General features: G+C 43.6%; 1 protein-coding gene and 1 long non-coding RNA gene across 2 annotated transcripts in view; both read left to right on the plus strand.

Annotated features, from left to right (window-relative positions):
• LOC138414127 (uncharacterized) overlaps window positions 1-2,812 on the plus strand; it is a 101,705-nt gene extending 98,893 nt beyond the window's left edge. Inside the window, exons 3-4 of the long non-coding RNA XR_011246530.1 lie at window positions 458-613; window positions 2,252-2,812. This is a non-coding gene — a long non-coding RNA (uncharacterized lncRNA). The remainder of the gene's footprint in view (window positions 1-457; window positions 614-2,251) is intronic.
• Window positions 2,813-5,383: 2,571 nt separating this feature from the next.
• The window catches only part of ACVR1 (activin A receptor type 1), a 127,868-nt gene continuing 112,861 nt past the window's right edge, over window positions 5,384-20,390 (plus strand). Inside the window, exon 1 of the mRNA XM_060016767.1 lies at window positions 5,384-5,667. The gene's annotated coding sequence lies outside the window, so the exon portion shown is untranslated. The remainder of the gene's footprint in view (window positions 5,668-20,390) is intronic.

The raw sequence follows: 20,390 nt of genomic DNA on the forward strand, positions 1-20,390 counted from the left end.
ATTTTTAAGGTATTTGATACATATCATTTAATTATCTTCAAGAAACTGGTTTCCAGTTTACACTCTCCACAGCAACTGAATGTCCTTTAAAAGTCAATCTTACCAACAGATAAGATGCTCACTTGCTGGCAAATTGTGTAAAACATTTTATCTCAGTTTTGTTTGCACTACCCTTTTAATTTTTAGAGTAAACTTTTTCCTAATGTTCATATGTAAAATTTATTTTTCCTTGTCTGTTATGACGTCTACCCAACTTTCTATTAAAAGGTCCATTTTGTTGATTGGTAAGTTTTTTTTTAATATATTAAAGATTTTAACCCTTTTGAGTATATGTTGTAAGGAGCTTCACTCCTTGGCTCCCCCCACCCCGTTTTATCTGTTTGCTTGTTCCCTAAGACATTTTAAGGAAAAAAATTTACATAGTCAAACAAACCAATCTTTTTTATTTCTTCCATAGCTTTTATTTAGAAAGTCCTTTCTGGGAATTCCCTGGCAGTCCAGTGGTTAAGAATTGGCATTTTCACTGCTGTGGGCCTGGATTCGATTCCTGGTCTGGGATCCTGCAAGCCCTGTGGTGGAACCAAAAAAAAAAAAGTCCTTTCCTCATCCAAAGGTATCTACCTATATTTGCTTTGAGTTAATTTATAATTTAAAAAATATGTTTAACTCTTTATTCCTTCTGGAAATATTTTCAGGAATGGTGTGAGAAGATGCAATAACAGGATTTTATCCAAGTGCCTCAACATTGTTTAATGAATAATCTTTCCTTTCTGCAATGGTTTTGTAATGCCTCTTTTATCACGTGGTTGGCTCATAGCCGCACACTGGTTTGCATGTAACCCGCTGTGCCAGGAATCACTGGATGAACTTTCCCAAGTGGGAAGTGGCTGTAGCTCCCACAGTTCTTTGAATACGGTGGATGTCCAATAAAGTCTTGTATGAAATGAACAATTAACGAGTCATTCACACACCTGGGAAAGTTTAACTGGAAGATAAACAAGTGTCTGTCCTACCTGGTTAAATGTTTACCTTTTGAGGAAAAGGGTGCCAGTCCTGATAGGATTTTTAGTGACCCTTTCAGGTTATGATTTCCCTTCCACCTCTTACTGTTCTGATCCAGTCATTTCAATCTTTGGAACATAATATTGGTTTCTTATGGGCCTCAGTATTAGGACTAAATTCTAGATCTCAGGGTCTTTTAATTCATCATTCGCCAGGAATAGTTATGATGCAGCTTGGTCAGTATTTCTCACACTTGAGTAATGTATGGACACCTTCAAAAGGAAAAAAATTCCATGGACCTTCAGTGATGCCTTAAATAATTTTTATAAAATTTCATTTAAATAAACTTCATGTTCTTTACAGGTACATAGCAAAAAAAGGGTAGTGGAATCATGGTTGCATGGTAAACATTTATATGATCCAGAATATGCATCATATTAATTACTTTAATATGGTATTGGGCTTCCCTGGTGGCGCAGTGGTTGAGAATCTGCCTGCTAATGCAGGGGACACGGGTTTGAGCCCTGGTCTGGGAAGATCCCACTTGCCGTGGAGCAACTAGGCCCGTGAGCCACAACTACTGAGCCTGCGCGTCTGGAGCCTGTGCTCCGCAACAGGAGAGGCCGCGACAGTGAGAGGCCCGCGCACCGCGATGAAGAGTGACCCCCGCTTGCCACAACTAGAGAAAGCCCTCGCACAGAAACGAAGACCCAACACAGTCAAAAATTTAAAAATAAATAAATTAATTAAAAGAAGGCTCAACATTTAAAAAAAAAATATGGTATTAATTCCTTTTAAAAATATTGTAACTGAAGCAAAAGAACAAATTTCACAGAGAACTTGGAGATCCCCTAAGAGTATGTGTCCTAGTTCCAGTCTAACAAAACAGAAATGGGAGAATTGCTTTACCATAAACCACATCCAGCCCTCAAACCGTGTGCTTTTTCTAAGCAGTTTGGATGCCTACCCAGCCTTCAACGCTCAACTTAGATGTGAATGACCACTCAGCTAGATGTAAACTAATCTCCATATGCCTGTAACCATTACACAACTTTACAACCAAAACTAAATATGAACAAAACTATAAAACCAATGCTTCAAATAACTATTTAATAAGACAGATGATATTGTCTTGCTGAACACAAATGTCTGCTCGCATGGTAAACATGGTACTGTTGCCTGCTGGGAGCAGGGATTTTTTTTGGTTCTACATGCCCAAATCAACCACTAATCTTTATTTTTCTTCCAGAAACCTCTAGCAATTGAACTGCAGCACATCAATCCATCATGATTCTCATCAACACCAGCTCTCAAACATCCCACCAATATTCTTCTAAAGAATTTGCTTGTAAAAGTTGATATATATAACTAAGCTGAATTTTGCTTTATAGGTTTTAATAAGCCATGTTCCTTTATACGATTATGAAAGGAAAACACTCTGGGAGCCAAAAAGAAATGGCTTTGAGATGAGAGAAAATCACTCACTGTAGTTGCTTAGATATTTTAAATGAAATCATTTCTAAAAATTATAATTTATATTCTGTATCACAATCTGCAAAATTTTATGGAATAAATTTCCCTGATTTTATAGGAAAATATTGTACAGGACTCTTAGGTTGCTCAAGACTCTGTTTCCTAATAGTTTTTGAAAGCTGTTGACTTTTAGAAATGAACATGTTGATCTGGGTGTAAAGGAGGAGGATATGCAGAAAACAGAAGAGTTGCCAATTCACAATGCAGCCGGCAATTAATTAACAAGAGTCCTGCTCCTTGAAACATACGATGGAAGAGATCTGGGAATCTGAGAATAACAGAAGATGTATTTCCTCCAAGTTACTTTACTAGTGTGATTTTCCACCAGAGTTAAATCAGTGGGTTAGATGTTGGGGTAAGTCGTGGTTCTCAATGGGCAGTGATTTTGCTTCCTCCCACCTCCCTAGGCATTTGGCAATGTCTGGAGACATTTTTGGTTGTCATGACTGTGGAGGGAGTCCTATTTACATGTAATGGATAGAGGTCAAGGATGCTGCAAAACCTCTTACACTGCACAGGACAGCACCCCACAATAATTATCCAACCAAAGATGTCTATAGCACCAAGGTTGAGAAACCCTGGATTAAGGTATCCAAGCCAAAGGTCTGTATTTGGGCTGTATCCTTGGTGGGCCTTGTGTGAAGGGCTGTATCCTTGTGTATCCTCCTGTTTTATACACACACACACACACACACACACACACACACTCTATCAATTTATCTATGTTACAAGGCTGCAAGAAGTACTCAGAATCCTCCCAGAGAGTCTCCTGGAATACAACTTAGTTTACATGAGGGTTGAGTTAGAGGGTTCTGCATTGAGCCAGCCACACAATAAGACCACTGTGAAGTTACAGATAAAAGGAACAGTCAAAAGCTTAACAGGATTCATTAGTTCATTTATTGACTTACTCAGCAAACCTTCATTGAGTACTCACATGTGCTACTCTGCTAGGCATGAAGATACATGGTAGATACAACCAAACTTGGTTCCTGCCCTCCTGGAGCTTACAGCCTAGAGGATACTACAAAGCAGCTTACCAAGAAGAGGTCAGTAACATGAGAACGCTGTAAATGGACCCGACTGAGGAATATTCCACACAGCAGCTTGAGAAGCTCCCACATGTGTGTAATCTCATTTGAACCGCACAACAAACTTCATGAGACAGGCTATATTCCCTCTTAAAGAGGGTCAAAATGGACCCAAAGTCACACAGTTTGTAAGTGGCAGGGCTGACGCTTCAGCCAAGTGACACTGAGGTACATGCCACATTGTTCTACAGAGCCAGAATACATACAGGCACTCTTGCTGGGCTGACCTGTAATTTCCTCTCCTGATTCCCACCAGTCATACAGGTACAAAGCCCTTCCCCTTATGGAAAAATGCCCCCAGCCTTCTACATCTTCTTGCTTGTATAGTACCTGGGGATTCTTTTCTAGGGGTTTCACGTATATTTGCCTTGTGTTTCTAATTAGATTGTAAACTCCTGACCTGCAGGGACCAGATCTTCCATTTTCTTTGCAGCCTTTTGCAGTACTGCAGACAGTCACCCTGTAAATGCCTGCTGCATGAATGAACCTGTAGAGATAAAAATACTTTATGGTATTCCCATTTATTAGCTTCACGCTTTTATTTGGCTTTGTGATAGAACTGTGCATTCTAAACTTCTAGAGGGCAGAGAAAATGGCTTGGTGCTTTCCTTACACTCAGCAGGCACCATGCAAAATTTGATCCTCACATGCCTTTTTGATGCTCTGGATAATATTAGCACACTGGTGTGTTTTGTGTATCTAAGGACCGAGGTTGTCAGCCTCCCTGTGGCGGGGAATGTCCCTTCCTATCCACTGTAAGCTCTCATGGCGCCTAGGACAGGGCCAGATTACCGCAGAACCCCCTCCCCCCGCCCCAAATGCATATTTTTATTACTAAGGAGGCGGACTGCAAAAATGGCAAGCTCTTGCATAACCCCAGACCTTACGAGGAAATGAGCCAAGTGGAAGGGGATCTGAAGACAGGTCAGAAGTGGCCTGGATGAGAATCCCGAGGCTTCTCTCCGAGAATCCAGCCTAAGTCTGTCAAGCTGGACTCCAGCCGCACGCCGCCCGAAGTCCCGGGCCCGGGAGGCAGCCCGCCGGGCTGCCGGCCCGCCGGCCCGCCCGCCCCGCGCGCCCCCGGGAGCTGTCCAGACGGCCCCGCCCGCGCCTACCTGGGCACTCACCCCGCTGCGCAGCCTCTCCACCTCCCACCCTGGCCGCGGGAGCCTGGCTCGGGCCTGCCCCGCCGCCTCCCCGCCTCTGAGGAGCCCCGCGGGCGGCGCGCTCGCAGCCTCCTCCTTGCCGGCCAGACAGCGCCAGGCGTGCCGGGGTCGGCTCGGCCAGGCTCGGCGGGGCTCGGCGGGCTCGCCCCCGGCTAGGCGCCTGCAGGGGGCGCGGGGACTGCCCCGCCCCGCCGCCTTCCCTCTCCCTCCCGGCTCCCTGGATCCGCGCCGGGAGGAAATGATGTGTTGCTGCCTGGTTAATCACAGCTCCAGACACTCATTGGCCGAGCGCTCCGCAGCCACTTCCTTCTCCTCCTCCTCCCGCTCCTCCCGCTCCGGCTCCTGCTCTTTGCAGCCGCCGCCGCCGCAGCCTCCCCCTCGGCGCTGGGGGAACTTTTCTACTCTCCAGTGACCGTCCTCCCCCCCCGCCCCCGCCGCCCCCCGGGCCAGCCCCCACCCGGCCCGCCCGCGGCCGTCTTTCCAGCCCGTGCCGCAGCGCCTCGGGAAGTTTATTCCGCCCGCCCTCCTCCCCTTCCTTCTCCGCCTCCTCTTCACCCCGCCTCCCCTCCCTCCTCCGGCTCTTTCCCCGGGGTGGCTGCCGCTGCCGCCGCCGCTGCCAGGCTGCTCCTCGACCAGCCGCGCCGGCCCCAGGGCTGGAAAGCCCCCGGCGCCCCGCACCGGCTCGCCGCAGCCGCCCGCCGCAGCCGCCGCCGCTGCCGCTCTGGGCCGGCCGCCGGCCCTCGGCCCCGCGGAGTTCCGGGCTCCCTCGCCGGCTGCACCGCCCCGCCCCGCGCCGCGCCGCGCCGACCTGCAGCGCCCGGCTGGCTCGCACTCCGCCTCCCCCGGCTCGGCCCCCCGCCGCCGCGGGACCAGAGGTTAGTGCAGGTCGTCGGCCGCGTCTGCCGGAACCGGGAGGACCGAGGGAAGAGGGAGCCTAGCGGGAGAAGGGGCAGGAATTGGGGGTGGGAGGGTGGGCGTCTGAGGTGCCTCCCCCTCGCTTTCATTCCTTTCTCCCCCAAGCCGATTCACTCTCGGTGGGGGAAGCCGCCGCGGAACAAAACTGTCTTGCTGTGGGCCTGAACTGCCGGTGGGATGTGGCAGAGGGCAGAGGCGCGGAGTGCGGTGGTCTCTGGTTTGCAGTGTGTGTGTGTGTGTGTGTGTGTGTGTGTGTGTGTGTGCGCGCGTGTGTGTGTGCGCGCGTGTGTGTGCATGTAGTGAACTCCTTCAGGGTGCGCGCCTCTGACTTGTAAATCGATCTGACCGCCTGGCCACGGGGCTCACCTTCCTAGCTGAGCTTGGTAGAGAGTAAAGGGATGGGCGAATCACTCCCACCCTCAAAATATCCGTCTCTTCCAAGAGGAATTTTCTGCTGGAAAGACAGCCAATAAACTCTGCTCAACGCCCTCCCTCCCTCCGTTCTCCCTAGCTGCAGTTTCAAAAAGCTTGAAAGCCAGGAATGTGGGATTCATCTTCCGATCCCCAGAAGGCAAATGTGGTTACAGATGTTGCACGGTACTTTGCCAAGTTTAAAACCCTTCCTTCAACACGGTCACCAAAACAGCGAGGCTAGACCCTTGGGTGCGCTGGGGAGAGATGTGGGCCTCTGGGGCTGCCGGACTCCCTAACTTCCGTCGGGTTCTAGACTGCCTCAGCTCTGTCCAGTTTGTGCCACATAAGTCTCCCACTCTCCCCAGACTCCCCTTCTTTTCCCCGGGAGTTTTGAACGCTCCTTGCATGGGAGAGAAACTGTAGAAGAAGCTACTTAGCGAAGAAAACATTCCACTTAGTAGGAAAAGAAAAGTCTTGGTTAAAAAGTTGTGCTTAATGTGGCTTTGGGAGAGAGGTAGCAAAGTAGTACAATGGGTTTGTAAATTTTATTGGGCTTTCTTTCTTTTTTGAAGTGTGTGAGGTGGGAGTTCGATGATGATGAGAAAAGGGACTGATCTCATACGTACTTCGTATATTTTTGAAAAGAGGCCCTGGCATTTAGACACGGACTTAACCCAGTGGTTTTAAAGAATCCTGTCCCACAGATGCAGACTGCTCTGACAGCCCAAGGAAAGGCGGTGGCAAAAAATAGACACCACCTCCCTTTTCCCCCCAAAAAATTCTTCCTGGAAAGGTGGTGGTAAGAAATTTCAAGAGCTGGGCTGATCCAAGTGGCGAGCCTTAAATGGAAACACTATAGTATGTCCTGGCACTTGTCTCTGGAGGTGGGTGGCTGGCAGGGGGCCCGGGCTCGGGCAGCCAGCAGACACTAGACTTGTGCTGACCTCAGACACTGGCCTCACCACCCAGTTTTACAGTGTGCTTGAGTATGAATTATGGATCTGCACCATGTCACTGATGGGGACACAGGGGTTGGGAGGTTATCTTAGGCCTGGTCAGGACTTGAATCACCTGGCTTCTAAGACCAAGTCTCCTTTCTTGTGATTCAGTTGTTTTTGTTTTCTGTCCTGGGATTAAAAAAACAAAAGTCTTTTGAGGCTGAGATGTGTAGGCCTTAGACTGATTGCATTGTGTGTTGGATAATCGCATTTCTACCGTCACCCCTTCTGAAAATACTCAAAGGTGGTGAATGATGTTGCAATAAATTCTGCATAGATGGCAAAAAAAAAGTCAAGGGCTGGGATGGGTTCATTCTCTCCTTTTCTAGAAGTATGGGTAAGTTTTACTTGAAATGGAGAGAGTAGTTTTAAATAAAACTTGATATAGGTAGTAGTTTTACAACTTTCGTACCTTGGAAGAGAGTGATCATTTGAATCCGAATAAGTTTCTTGTTACCTCTAAGTAATTTAAAAGGATACTAAGGATGCAGAGTGAAGATGGAGGAGTATGCCATATTCAGGAATGTGGCGAATTAATTTCAGAAGTAAGGAACTTAATTCCGTTAATAGTACTGTAATGTTTTGTTTCCAAAGTAGTGATTTACCAAATTTTGTGCATTTGTCGACAGAACGGATAATAGTGATTGAATCAGTAAATAGAGACTATGCCTCTATCTTACCCTAGATTGCACAGAACTAGTCCCGTGATGATCGTGATAGGCTTCTAGGTAAGGTTGGATTGAGTAGTCCAGCTTTCTGGGGGAGGGAGGGATGGGGTAGAAATGGATTTGAAAAATGATCCTGCTATTCAAGGTCACGAGGTGAAGATGGAATCGATGCGTAAATAGTGTACTTTAGGCAAACAGGAGCTGGGACTGGAACCTCTCCTCTGTGCTTGCTCTGCTGTTGGATCCCTGACTCTTGATTTATTTTTACATGTTAGAAATTAGGGAGAAGTAAACTACTGATGGTGGGACAATCCTCTGATATGTTTTGAGTGAATTTAATGAGAGATACGTTGATTTGGGGAGGAGGTGGACTGGATACAACATGCCAGGCACTGTGCTCAGCTCTTTACACGCACTTTTTCATTATATTTTCACAACAACCATATGGTTTATTATCATTTCATTCCTTTACAACAAGAAATAGAGGCTTGGCAAAATTAAGTTGCCCTAAGCTGTAGAGCTAGTCAGTGGTGGAGTGGGGGATTTGAACCAGGAGTTTGTGGGACTGTGGAACCCATGTTCTCGGCCATTCTTGCCAGTGTTTGCCAAAGGTCATTCGTTTGTACACTGTCTTCATGAGTTTACCATAGATAAGTCTGTCTCAGTCTATTAATTAGTTAGTATTTGTCTTTAAAGCAACGATTCACCTTAAAAAAAAAACCCTTAAAGACATCATCTTTTAAGAAGAAACAATATAACACTGCTGTATTTGGAAAGCCAACTCACTGGTTATGATTAGGAAATAATCCTAAAGATGCATTCATACTTTTTCTTAAAAAATTATTTATTTAGTTAGTTATTTTTGGCTGCGTTGGGTCTTTGTTGCTGCACGCGGGCTTTCTTTTTTCTAGTTGCGGCGAGCGGGGGCTACTCTTCCTTGCAGTGCGCAGGCCTCTCATTGCGGTGGCTTCTCTTGTTGCGGAGCACGGGCTCTAGGCGCGCGGGCTTCATTAGTTGTGGCGTGCGGGCTCAGTAGTTGTGGCTCGCGGGCTCTAGATTGCAGGCTCGGTAGTTGTGGTGCATGGGCTTAGTTGCTTCGCGGCACGTGGGATCTTCCCGGACCAGGGCTCGAACCCGTGTCTCCTGCGTTAGCAGGTGGATTCTTAACCACTGCGCCACCAGGGAAGCCCAATGCATTCGTACTTAGATTGAAACCCAAGTTCAGGACAATGAATTCCGTGTGTGTGTGTGTGTGTGTGTGTGTGTGTGTGTGTGTGTGTGTTGCGGGGACCTGGGGATTTGGGTGGGGTGGGGGAGGTAGGTAGATGATACAGTATTGGGTGATATTCTGGTTTTTGGATTAAGTGATGTGTTCATGGGTGCTGATTTTATTTTTAGACTTTATAACCTACATACACGATGCATACTTTTTTATAAAAAGATAAAGGAAATTAAACACATAACCATTAACATAATGATTACTTGGGGAGTATGTCACTGCACTATGTAGACTTAGCTTGGTGCCTGTGTGAAGTAGGCACGCAAGAACTGTTGGCTGATTGACAAGACCCCAGGTGATAATTTTAAAGTAAGCTGATTGTTGTCATACCTGAATAAGATTGCGGTATGTCTCCCCTGCCCCCTACCCATTTTCTCCTGCTTCCACTCTCATTTCCAATATCGTGACTAGAATAATAGCATGGACTGTTGCGTGGTCTCTCCTGACTGCGGTTATGGGAGACATGGGCTGGGCTGAAGCTGGCATTTCTCAGCATCACCTTGTCTTATATATCTAGTGCTCAGGATGGGGCAAAGAGCGCTGTCATGAAGTGTTAAAACGCTTTCGGTTTTACCCAGTGTAAGTGTGACCGTTCAGACTGGGAAGCCGCTATTTACGTTAAAGCAGTGCCTGGCTAAAACGTTCGCGGCATTAAACTGGCGAGGCTCTGAAATGAAACCATCAGAGATTTTAATTGGAGTCCACATAGTCTCCTGTTTTATTTTCCCAAGCAAATATTGGGCACTGCGGCTTTATTCCTGGAAATGAGGATTTGAATTGGGTTTCCTGGTACAAAATGCTTTCTTTGATCTCTTGGAGTGAAAACTTTGTGTTTCTTTCTGTGGCCAACTCCAGCTCTTAAAAGAACCAAATGGAATACTTACCTCTTCTTTTTTACTACTTGGCCGTAGACTGCTCTTGCTTGCCATGCTAGTTTAAGAATCAGAAATTACAAACCAGGATTTGTCTATTGGGACAAATAGAGACCCAAATTAAAGACCCCTTGTGAAAGAGCTTCGTCAAGAGTTGGTGTGGTCGGCACATCACAGCCTTTGGTTCAGATAGAAGGTAGTTTTACTTGAACTTATGCTCTCAAAATTAATAGGAGACCCAGCAGCTTCCTTTTTGAAGTTGAAACAAATATTTCCCCCTACCCCCAGTATTCAAACCGACTGCACAGTTGAATAATATTCTTGTGCTCTTGTATGTGTTTCTGGAAATCTGAGCTTGTTTATATGTCTAAAAGACTCTCCTGTGATCCAGGAGAGCTTTTTTCTCCGGAGCCACCGCCACTCAGTTGTTTGATTTTTGGGTTTCAGTCTTTGACCAACATTCCACTTTGCCCATTGGAATTGCTTCATTGTTTGCTCTGGGTATTTGACCTTTATTTCTGTGACTGGGAAAGTGGCTTTACATTTTAGCCTTTCCAAATTTTGTGGAGGGTCATGCAGCAGGTGAAGTTTGTTTTTGGAGGATGGGCTAGGTCAGAGGGTCCGATTTAGCACAGGTGCCCTGATGGATTTGCAGGAGTTCAGCTCTCTCATCATAAGGCTAAACCTTGGCTGCCCTATCCCTCTTTCTCCCACTTTTGAGGACAGTCAGATCCTTCAGGGCTCAGAATGGTTGGTCACTGCAAGCAAGAATGCTTCCTGGATTTTGCCTTTTGACATTCTTTTAGGGTTTGGTCATCTTCACTACTCATTCTGGGACTTGATTGATCTCTTTGAGGGCAAGGACTTCAAGTTATTCATTCCTCCATTTTTAAAGTTCTACACAATTCTTTTCTCTTCACCAATTTAAAACTTTTCAAATTCTCTTACTGGGCTCCTTGAGGGCAAGGACTGTGTCGTATTCGTCTTCCGTGTATCTGTTGCAACTAATATAATACCTGGCCCGGACCACACAGTCAGTAAATTGTTTTTTAATTGCTGAGAGAATGATTGGATGGTTGCACGTGAAAGGAGCAAAGGAAGCCAGTACTGTAGACAGTCAGGGAGGTGGTCGCAAGAGAAGATGATGCCAGACACAAGTCCTTAAGTGTGTTTGGGAACCAGGGACAAAAGACACTCTAGGTTGAACGAACTGTTTTTTTTTTTGTTTGTTTGTTTGTTTTTTAGCGGTGTGCGGGCCTCTCACTGTTGTGGCCTCTCCCGTTGCGGAGCACAGGCTCCGGACGCGCAGGCTCAGCGGCCATGGCTCACGGGACCAGCCGCTCCGCGGCATATGGGATCTTCCCAGACCGGGGCACGAACCCGTGTCCCCTGCATTGGCAGGCGGACTCTCAACCACTGCGCCACCAGGGAAGCCCTGGTTCCTTTTTTTGATTGTTTTTGGAGTTCAGGATGCCACCTCTTTTTTTGGGGAAAAATATCTCAACTAATTTTTCCTAGCCTGCAGAGCCAGGACTCCTGCAGTACCATGTGTGTGGCTGGGACTCAAACACTGGTGAATTGACTCCTCGACACTAACTTTCTCCTGTTGCATATGTTCTCAAACAGTTGACCGTGAAAATAGTGTGGTAGACAGTGCTGATGTGAGAGGTGGATGACCTCTTGGGAAAATGGACAGAATCCAAAGTAAAGTCCTCTTTCGGTAGGTTTTTAAGGGCTGATTTGAGTGGGTGTCCCACGTAGACCTTTTCCACTCGAACGTGTGACAGCTGGGTGCCTTGCTCATCTATGAAAGCCGGATGGGCCTTTGTGGCTACCATGCAGCATGGATGCCATTGAAAATAAGATTGCTCTAGTTTTTGTTTCTTTTTTAGGCATTTATGGAAGAATTATTGACTGAACTAAAAAATAACCTTGAGTTTGAAGAGAAATGTGCAGAGGGGATAAAGGAAGGTAGGGGTAATCTCAGACAAAGCTAGATATTAGATGTGGGATGATACTTGGCGTTTGGAGAGCAGGTACTGAGAAAAATGTGCCGTAAAAAGAACTTGAGGAAAAGCATTTCTGGTCTAGAGGGGATAGGTTGAGGAGCTATTTTAAACCAAGTTCTGAATCTTCACTTTTGCTGTGATTGATAAGTGGTGTTACACTCTGGGTGAAAATCCAGTGTGCTTGTTCACTCTCCTTAAGTGATAGTTCAGTGCTTATAAGCAAATAACCACCAAGAGAGCCAGAGCTTTTGGACTTGTAACTTGAGGTCAGGGACTGACAAGAGAGAGAAATATATGGAGGGACAACCAGTAGCAAGAAAAAGTGTAGGTGGTTTTCTAGAGTGACTCTCACCTTCCTCTATGGGAATAGGAAAGTGGTAAGGGAAAAGTGTGCCGAATGATACATATATATATATATATATATATATATATATATATATTTTGCGGTGTGTGGGCCTCTCACTGTTGTGGCCTCTCCCGTTGCGGAGCACAGGCTCCGGATGCGCAGGCTCAGCGGCCATGGCTCACGGGCCCAGCCGCTCCGCGGCATGTGGGATCTTCCCGGACCGGCGCACGAACCCGTGTCCCCTGCATCGGCAGGCGGACTCTCAACCACTGCGCCACCAGGGAAGCCCCAAATGATATTTTTTTAGGCTTTTTTGAGCTTGAAGAACTGAACTATTGTGCACAACAGGTGGCAAGAACAAACATTCTCCTATTTTATGAGTGTGGCATAGTAAAAAATGGAAAATCTTAGTCCCCAGAGATTATATAAACGCAAACGTTCTATTTGAGTATTTTAAAAACATTTTTGACTCTCAGCAGTTGAGTTTATATCATGACTGAGTGCACATACACACATACGCATGCATATTAAAGATAAAGCTGGATTACACATTTTACAAAACACTATTGCAATGCTTTCTAATTTCTGTTCAATTTTTGTTACAAAAAAATCTGGTCTCTATCTACCAAATTGATTTCACAACTTGCTAATGGGTTGTAAGCAGCTGTTTAGAAAAACCTATTCTAGGTATTGTGAAAATCAGCCTTAATTTGTTTATTCTAATCTGGGTGAGAATTCTGGTTTTCTTCTTGTATGAGTCTCAGTCACTTTGCAGATGGTCCGTGCCCCTCTGCTGCTCCCCCATCATCCCCCCAATCCTGGTGTTCTTCTCTCTGTGTAGGGGTCCAATCCTGGTGTTCTTCTCTCTGTGTAGGGGTCTTTGCTTGTTTCTCCAAATCAGATTAAAGTGACTAATATGTGTTTTGGACCAGCTTCAAGCGTGCATCATTATCTTGATCCCAATCAGCATCGAAGTTGGGACTCATTAATTTAAACTGGTGGCAGGAGCCACTTAGCTCCCTGTTTATTTAGATTATGTTTGAATGGGAGGGTGACTTTTCACATAATATGGGGACAGCAGGAGTGCCTATGCAGAGAGAGAGAGAGAGAGAGAGAGAGAGAGAGAGAGAGAGAGATGGGGAAGATACCCCTGTACATTTATTGTTCAGAAACGCAACACGTGGTTAGTAGGGTACAGCTCTTTGCATTCAACGATGTAAGTAAGAGCACAGTCCCATGGCGGCGACCATCACTGTTGTCATTGTCCTTATCATTAACATTTCCCTGCCCTGCTGCTGCTTCTGCTTCATCTTTTCCCCCTCTTTGTCCTTCATTTATTAAGCATTTGTCAAGTTCAGTAAAACCAAGTTGATCTTAAGGTGCACTTGAGTAAGGGGTTGAAGAATCACGCATGTAACTATAAAGGGCAGAACTCTGAGTATCCTGATCACAAGATACAGGGGGATAAGGATCAGCCAACACCTTTGAGGAAGTAGCTGTTTGGCTGGCCTTGGAAAGAGGTACCATTTTGGTGTTATCATTTGGAGAGGTATCTATATGTGTGTAGACTGTGGAATAGGCAACATTCCAAAACCAGGGAATGGGGCAAGTAAATACAAGATAGTTGGCTTTTGTTTGAGTCAAGTTGTAAAAAATAGAGTTGTACATATATTTTTTAAAATAAATTTATTCATTTATTTTATTTTTGGCTGTGTTGGGTCTTCGTTGCTGAGCACAGGTTTTTCTCTAGTTGTGGTGAGCGGGGGGCTACTCTTCGTTGTGGTGCATGGGCTTTTCATTGTGGTGGCTTCTCTTGTTGCGGAGCACGGGCTCTAGGTGCGCGGGCTTCAGGAGTTGTGGCATGCAGGCTCAGTAGTTGTGGCTCCTGCTTTAGAGCACAGGCTCAGTAGTTGTGGTGCACGGGCTTAGTTGCTCCACAGCATGTGGGATCTTCCCGGACCAGGGCTTGAACCTGTGTCGCCTGCATTGGCAGGCGGACTCCTAACCACTGTGCCACCAGGGAAGTCCCAGAGTTGTACATATTTTTAATCACCAGAATCAGACTCAGTGCCTTGAGGTGTAGCTTCTTGGAGAGGCATTAAGACCTGAGACATCTCAAAGGAACAGCAGATTCATGTCTCTGAGTTTGCACTAATTTCCAGGCCAAAGTGTCCTGAGCAGAATGGCCAGTGCTGTTTAAATGGTTACATTGCATACCCTGTCTCACTTTTATTTATTTTTATTTTTTGCCAAGCATATATGGTAATTCCTGGAAGTTATAAAAGTTAAAAGCTCTTTGTGATGTGATTGGCGTACCTTAAGGTGAGAGCACTTTAGAAGAAAACTTAGGGAGATTCAGAGCCAAATTATGGTTTCCTTTGAATGTCAGACTAGAGGTTTTAGACTTGATTTTTAAAGAGCAGCAATAAGATAATAATACCTGTGAAGGAGGACCTGATCAGGCCCCTACTTGCATTCTCTCATTTAAGGCTCATACAACTCTGTGAGATACTTCATCTTATTATCCCCATTCTACAGCCGGAGAGACTGAGACTCAGAGGGGTGATGGAGGATGTCTAAGGTCCCACGCCTGAGCTTTAACCCATCCCCAAGTCACCATGCTTTATAGCAGAGGTTGAAAACTAGATGGCCCGTGGGCTGAATACACCTCAGAGTTGTGTCCTGTTTGATACTGCATTCAAAACATTTTTTTAAATGGTTGCCAACATTTAAATATGGGGAAATTTCCCACAAAAAGTCCAAATTTCCACCTACTCCTGTAAAATTGAAAGCTCTGGCAGCAGCAGGCCCATATTCCTGCAGGAAACCTGTGATTGTGATTGTGTCTGTCTGAGGGGACGTGTGTGCTGTGTTTACCACAGTCCTGGCTCATCCTGTTTTCCTCTGGGTACTGAGGCCCAGCATCAGTTGCTGTTTATTCTTTATTTCTTTAGACTCCTAGCCTGCCTGCCTCACTACTGTGTGCTAACTGCATTGTCCCTTATAGGCATATGAGTGTGAGACCCCTGTTATATAGCCTTCCGTTGGCAACTAATGATTAGTTTAGTGGTGAAGGTAGATGGCCAGCACCTAAGAGGAAATGAAAGTAGGTAGAATTGGGTTTTGGGCTGGAGAAGCTGTAGAGTGAATGAATCATTTTTTGTGAAGAGAGGGAGGGATGGGTGGTGGACAAACGTATCTGACTTTTGGAACCTGGGTGACTAGGAGAATGGTGTTGATCTTAAAAGAAAGCAGAAGGTTGGTAAGAGGGGCTGGTTTGAGATGGGGCATGGCACTAGCATTGAGGTTCTGGTGGGACACAGACATAGAAGAGGGCTTAGCTGAGTCTAGTGAGTTGACAGGAGCCCTGTCAAATATGATACTGGAACCCTGGAGATAAGGGCTTGGAGCTGTGGAAGAGGATGGAAATGCCTTTTGGAAATGGGAAGAAGTGGGCTAAGGTCTGAATGATAAAATGAACCAGGTACAAACAGTTCAAAGTCTCTTATTGACTTTTTTGGGTCAAGTTCCCTGTCTTGCAAATAAACCAAATGTTTATCCTGACAAAGGAGTACAATAACAATCTTCAACTTTTAAACTTGGGAACTAATGAACATCTGCTCATAGAATCAAAGGCAGATATGCTTTTTGATGAGTGACACCTGTAACTTATGTTTATGCCTATTTTGCTAAGCCTTATTTAGGTGAAAAGGATTCAAGCAATGACTTTCTCTTTTCTTTTCTTTTTTTCTTTTCTTTTTGGTACACAGGTGATAGAAAATGTTCCTGAGATGGGGGGAAAATGTCAGAGAATGGTTCAGTTTAGAATGGAATGTCCTTTTCAAATTCAGATGAGGTTTTTTTTTTTTTTTTTTTCCTTCTCTTGGCTTGTTTGTTTAGGATTCCCTCCAACTCATTGTTACTTAATCAGTTTAGGTCCACCTCAGCTACTCTCCTTCTCCCCTTGTTCCCTTTTAATCCCTAAGGGTCTTATTGTTTTAGGACATTCTAAGCACTGGTGGAGTGAATCTTTTTCAGATGTGGATATTGAACATGGAAATCTTCCAGGAGGGCTTTTCTTTTGTTCTCATAAAGACTTTTATCTTGGATATTTCAGTCTCCTTTTTGGGCCATCTTACTCTTAAAAATTTTTTTTTCAAATTGGTGTTTTTATTTCTAATACACACATAGCTTTATTTCATTACATATATATGTTAATATGGGTTCTTATAAGTTTTTTCTTAAAAATCATATATATATATATATTTTTTTTTTTTTTGTGGTACGTGGGCCTCTCACTGTTGTGGCCTCTCCCGTTGCAGAGCACAGGCTCCGGACGCGCAGGCTCAGTGGCCATGGCTCACGGGCCCAGCCGCTCCGTGGCATGTGAGATCTTCCCGGATCGGGGCATGAACCCGTGTCCCCTGCATCGGCAAGCGGACTCTCAACCACTGCGCCACCAGGGAAACCCCATATATTTTTATTCATTAAAATATTTTCTGTTCTAGAAGCGAAATTTATATTATGTTACATATGCTCAAGGCAAGACTTGAAGTATAGGAAGGGTATATAGTGAAAGGTAACTTTTGTCCTCCAGCCTTCTACTTTACCTTCCTGGAGAAAAACCATGATTAAAACTAATTGTGTATCCTTCCAGTGATAGCTTTTACATTTACAAACACATACTAATGTGTTTTTCCTATACGCTGTATCATAATGTGCACATTTCAATTCTATACCTGACTTTTTAAATTTAATTTATTTTGGAAATGTTTTGCTATCACTACCGTGGAATTTCCTCATTCTTTTGAAAGGTATTTCGTTTTGTGGATGTATCATAATGTATTCAGCCAGTCTTTCGCTTGTTATTTTAGGTAACATTATGTGTTACAATGTTTCAGTGACTGTCTTTACATTTACTACTATATCTACATATTGATTTAGATATAGAGTATATGTAGATGGATCTGTCTTTCTGTCTATCTCCTGTATATCTGGGGGTAAATATCTAGGATTGGAATTGCTGAATTAAAGGGTATTTACATTTGAAATTACGGTATAGGTTGTATCATGAATTGGATATTGGGTTGTGTCAGTGAAGCAAAATGGCATGGTGGAAATGAGGAAGTAACCCATAAGATTCAAGCACTAGTCTGTCCTCTGGTGTAAACCAATTTTGTGGCCCAAGAAAGTCACTTTATCAACCTTTTTCTTTGTGGTACTTTTCTTTCCTCATCTGTGAAGAAGGGCATAGACTCAGCTCTTTCTAAAGTTTGATAATTTGTTGATTCTCTCAGTCTTCCTCCGTTTTGGTCCTCCCAGTAAGTGGAGCTTGATGATTTTTTTTTTTTCCTGTGTAAGTTTAAGTCTATGAAGAACCCTGGGCTTTGGGAGCCTTGCTAACCACAGCTTTACTTTGATTGTTTTAAAGCACTGGATCTGGTTTGTGCTTTATGTTAAAAGCAGAGCTTATACGATTGGTTGTCTCTCTCTCTTTTTCTTTCTTTTCTTTTTTTTAAATACAGTGAGTGGTAAGTAGGCATTAGTGACCAAGAAACCCATATAGTCAGCTTTCTATTATTGATCAAGAATAGAGGCAATGGATTTTTAGACTTAGGGAAAAATATTTTATTTTTATAATAGCTTTCTTAAAAAAGCAATAGGCCTATAATAGACAGTCTTTAAGAAACAGCAACATTTTATTTATGACTTTGGAACAGACCAGAGCAGACTGCTTTAGCTCTTTCAAAGTATTTTATAATATGAAGAAGGTAAAATAGAGGATTATTTAATATTTTAAGGTATTTAACTGGTATAGGTTAATAAGATGATTGGATTTCCTGGTGGTTACCAAATTAGATGTATTTAAAAATTCAAAACCAAGTAAATAAAATGTAATGTAAAATTCATGTTTATTCCCTGTACTGCATTTTTTCTTTGGAATTGGTTCCCCTAAAATTAAGCAACATGCTTGGATTTTTTCATTTGAAAGACTTGGAAATTTTGGGCTGCTAATATAAATGTAATTTTTCTGGAAAAGATTTTGAGCCCTTGGTTACTCATCAAAAAAAAAAAAAAAGCACTACAGCTCTTTAAGTGTACAAATTTATTCAAGTCTCTGTAGAGTAGCGAAAAAGAAAAAAATGGAAATGACTTAAATGTTCTACAATAACCTGTAAAGGTTAAGTATGTATACACAAAGACTGTGTGTGTGTGTGTGTGTGTGTGTGTGTGTGTATGTACACTGTTAGTATATCTGTGGGGTAAATATTGAGAACAGGGACTATGTCTATCTATTACTCCCTGTGTGTGTATCCTGTCCCTAGTTTACTGCCTTATCCATTGTAGGCACAAAGAAAATTTTGGAATGAGTAGAATGACCATGGAGGTTATATAAAACAACATTAAGTAGAAAAAGCAGGACACTAAAACAGTATAATTCCATATACATAAATTATGTACAATTCCATAAACATAAACCACAGTACAATTCAGGTTTGTAGTTATATACTATATGGATATAGAGAAAAAAAGACTAGTAGGAAATAAACTGGAATGTTAATAGTTATTATTTCTGGGCTGTGCGGGTCATGCATAATTTTGAAGAGAAAATCTTTAAATACAAAGAGGTGAAGTAAATATTGGAAGATTTTTGTCACCTTGGTAATATATTTTACCCTTTCAGCATTAAAGGTGGTCACCTTACCTAAAATGATGTATTACAATACTGTGGCCTTTTCTCCTCTTGAGTAAAATGTACTTTATCTCAGTAGTGTGACAGGTTTTATATCTACTTTAGAATTAAATTATGTTCTGAGAGTTGGACTTTCAAGAAACCGGTTTTAATTTCACATCAGTTGAAGGTAAAGGGCAGTGAAAGTATATTAGATCTGGTACAAGTGTCTAATTATAATTATTGACACATTTTCGAATGCTCTCTTTCTTAAGTGTGATACATTGCCCGTGATTTTGACAGCTGTGACTACATTAAACCTGCTCGAGTACGCTTTTCACAAAGGTTTGTTTAAACTTAGAATTGTCAGAAGGATTCTCTGTAAAGTAGATGAACGCAGATTTAGAGGTCAACGGTGTTGCATTTTCCACTGTGCCTGGTGATTTTAGTCTGTTAAATGTTAATCAGAAGATTATCTGGGTTTCGTTTTCACTTTGAGAAAATTGGGAATTTTATTGTTTTGTATCCTATAAAAAAATAGGCGATGATAGTCCTTTGTGGTTTGACTCTGTGCAATGATAGCATAAAAATTCTGCTTGTTTCTCTTGCTGGAGATCCTCAACCACAAAACTCCAAGCTGAAAATTGGATTCTGTGTAATAACCTCATTTTCTAAAAGTCTTCCCTAGACCAAGTTCATGCATTTCTTTCGTGTAGCCACTCCTTCCTTCTGTATAGATTTGTTGACTAGCTACCGTGTGCTAGGCCCTGGGAATATAAAGACAGAAAGGCTGTGAGAGAGCTCCGTTTGGGAGAGACAGAAAAATAGTCAAGCTACACCAGCGTGAAGCACCAGAATGGAGCTGTAAACATAAAGTTGGAATGTGCAGTTCTGTTTGAGAGGGCAGCAAGGTCGTCATCTCAGGATAATGATGTTCTCAAGCATCTTGAGGGATGAGTAGGAAGGCATCGGGTGGGAAAAGGGCCTTCGAGGCACAGAGGCTTGTAGGGAAGATAGCATCCTTTAGAACTGAGTGTGACCAGAGCCATGCTACTTAAATGTGGTCCTTGGATCAGCAGTAATGGCATCATTTGGGAGTTAGCCTCACTAGAAATGCAGAGTCTTAGGCCCACTCCAGTACTACTGAATCAGAATCAGCACTGCAACACTATCTCCAAGTGATTTGGGTGCTTCTAAAAATTTGAAAAACATTAGAACACAGGAAGGGAAAAGATGGGAGAGCTGGGAAAGTAGACCACTGCCAAGGAGTTTGGCCTTTTTTTTTTTTTTTTTAAGCATGAACTTGATAATGAGGAAGTGACATTATCAGATTCACTTTTTCCCAGAATTGCCTGGAAGTTCAAGTGAGGCAACATTTAACAAAAAGTTTCTTGAAACCTCAATCGTATAGTGCTCCACAAAAA

This window comes from Delphinus delphis, chromosome 7, assembly GCF_949987515.2.
Source record: "Delphinus delphis chromosome 7, mDelDel1.2, whole genome shotgun sequence".
Lineage (NCBI taxonomy): Eukaryota > Metazoa > Chordata > Mammalia > Artiodactyla > Delphinidae > Delphinus > Delphinus delphis.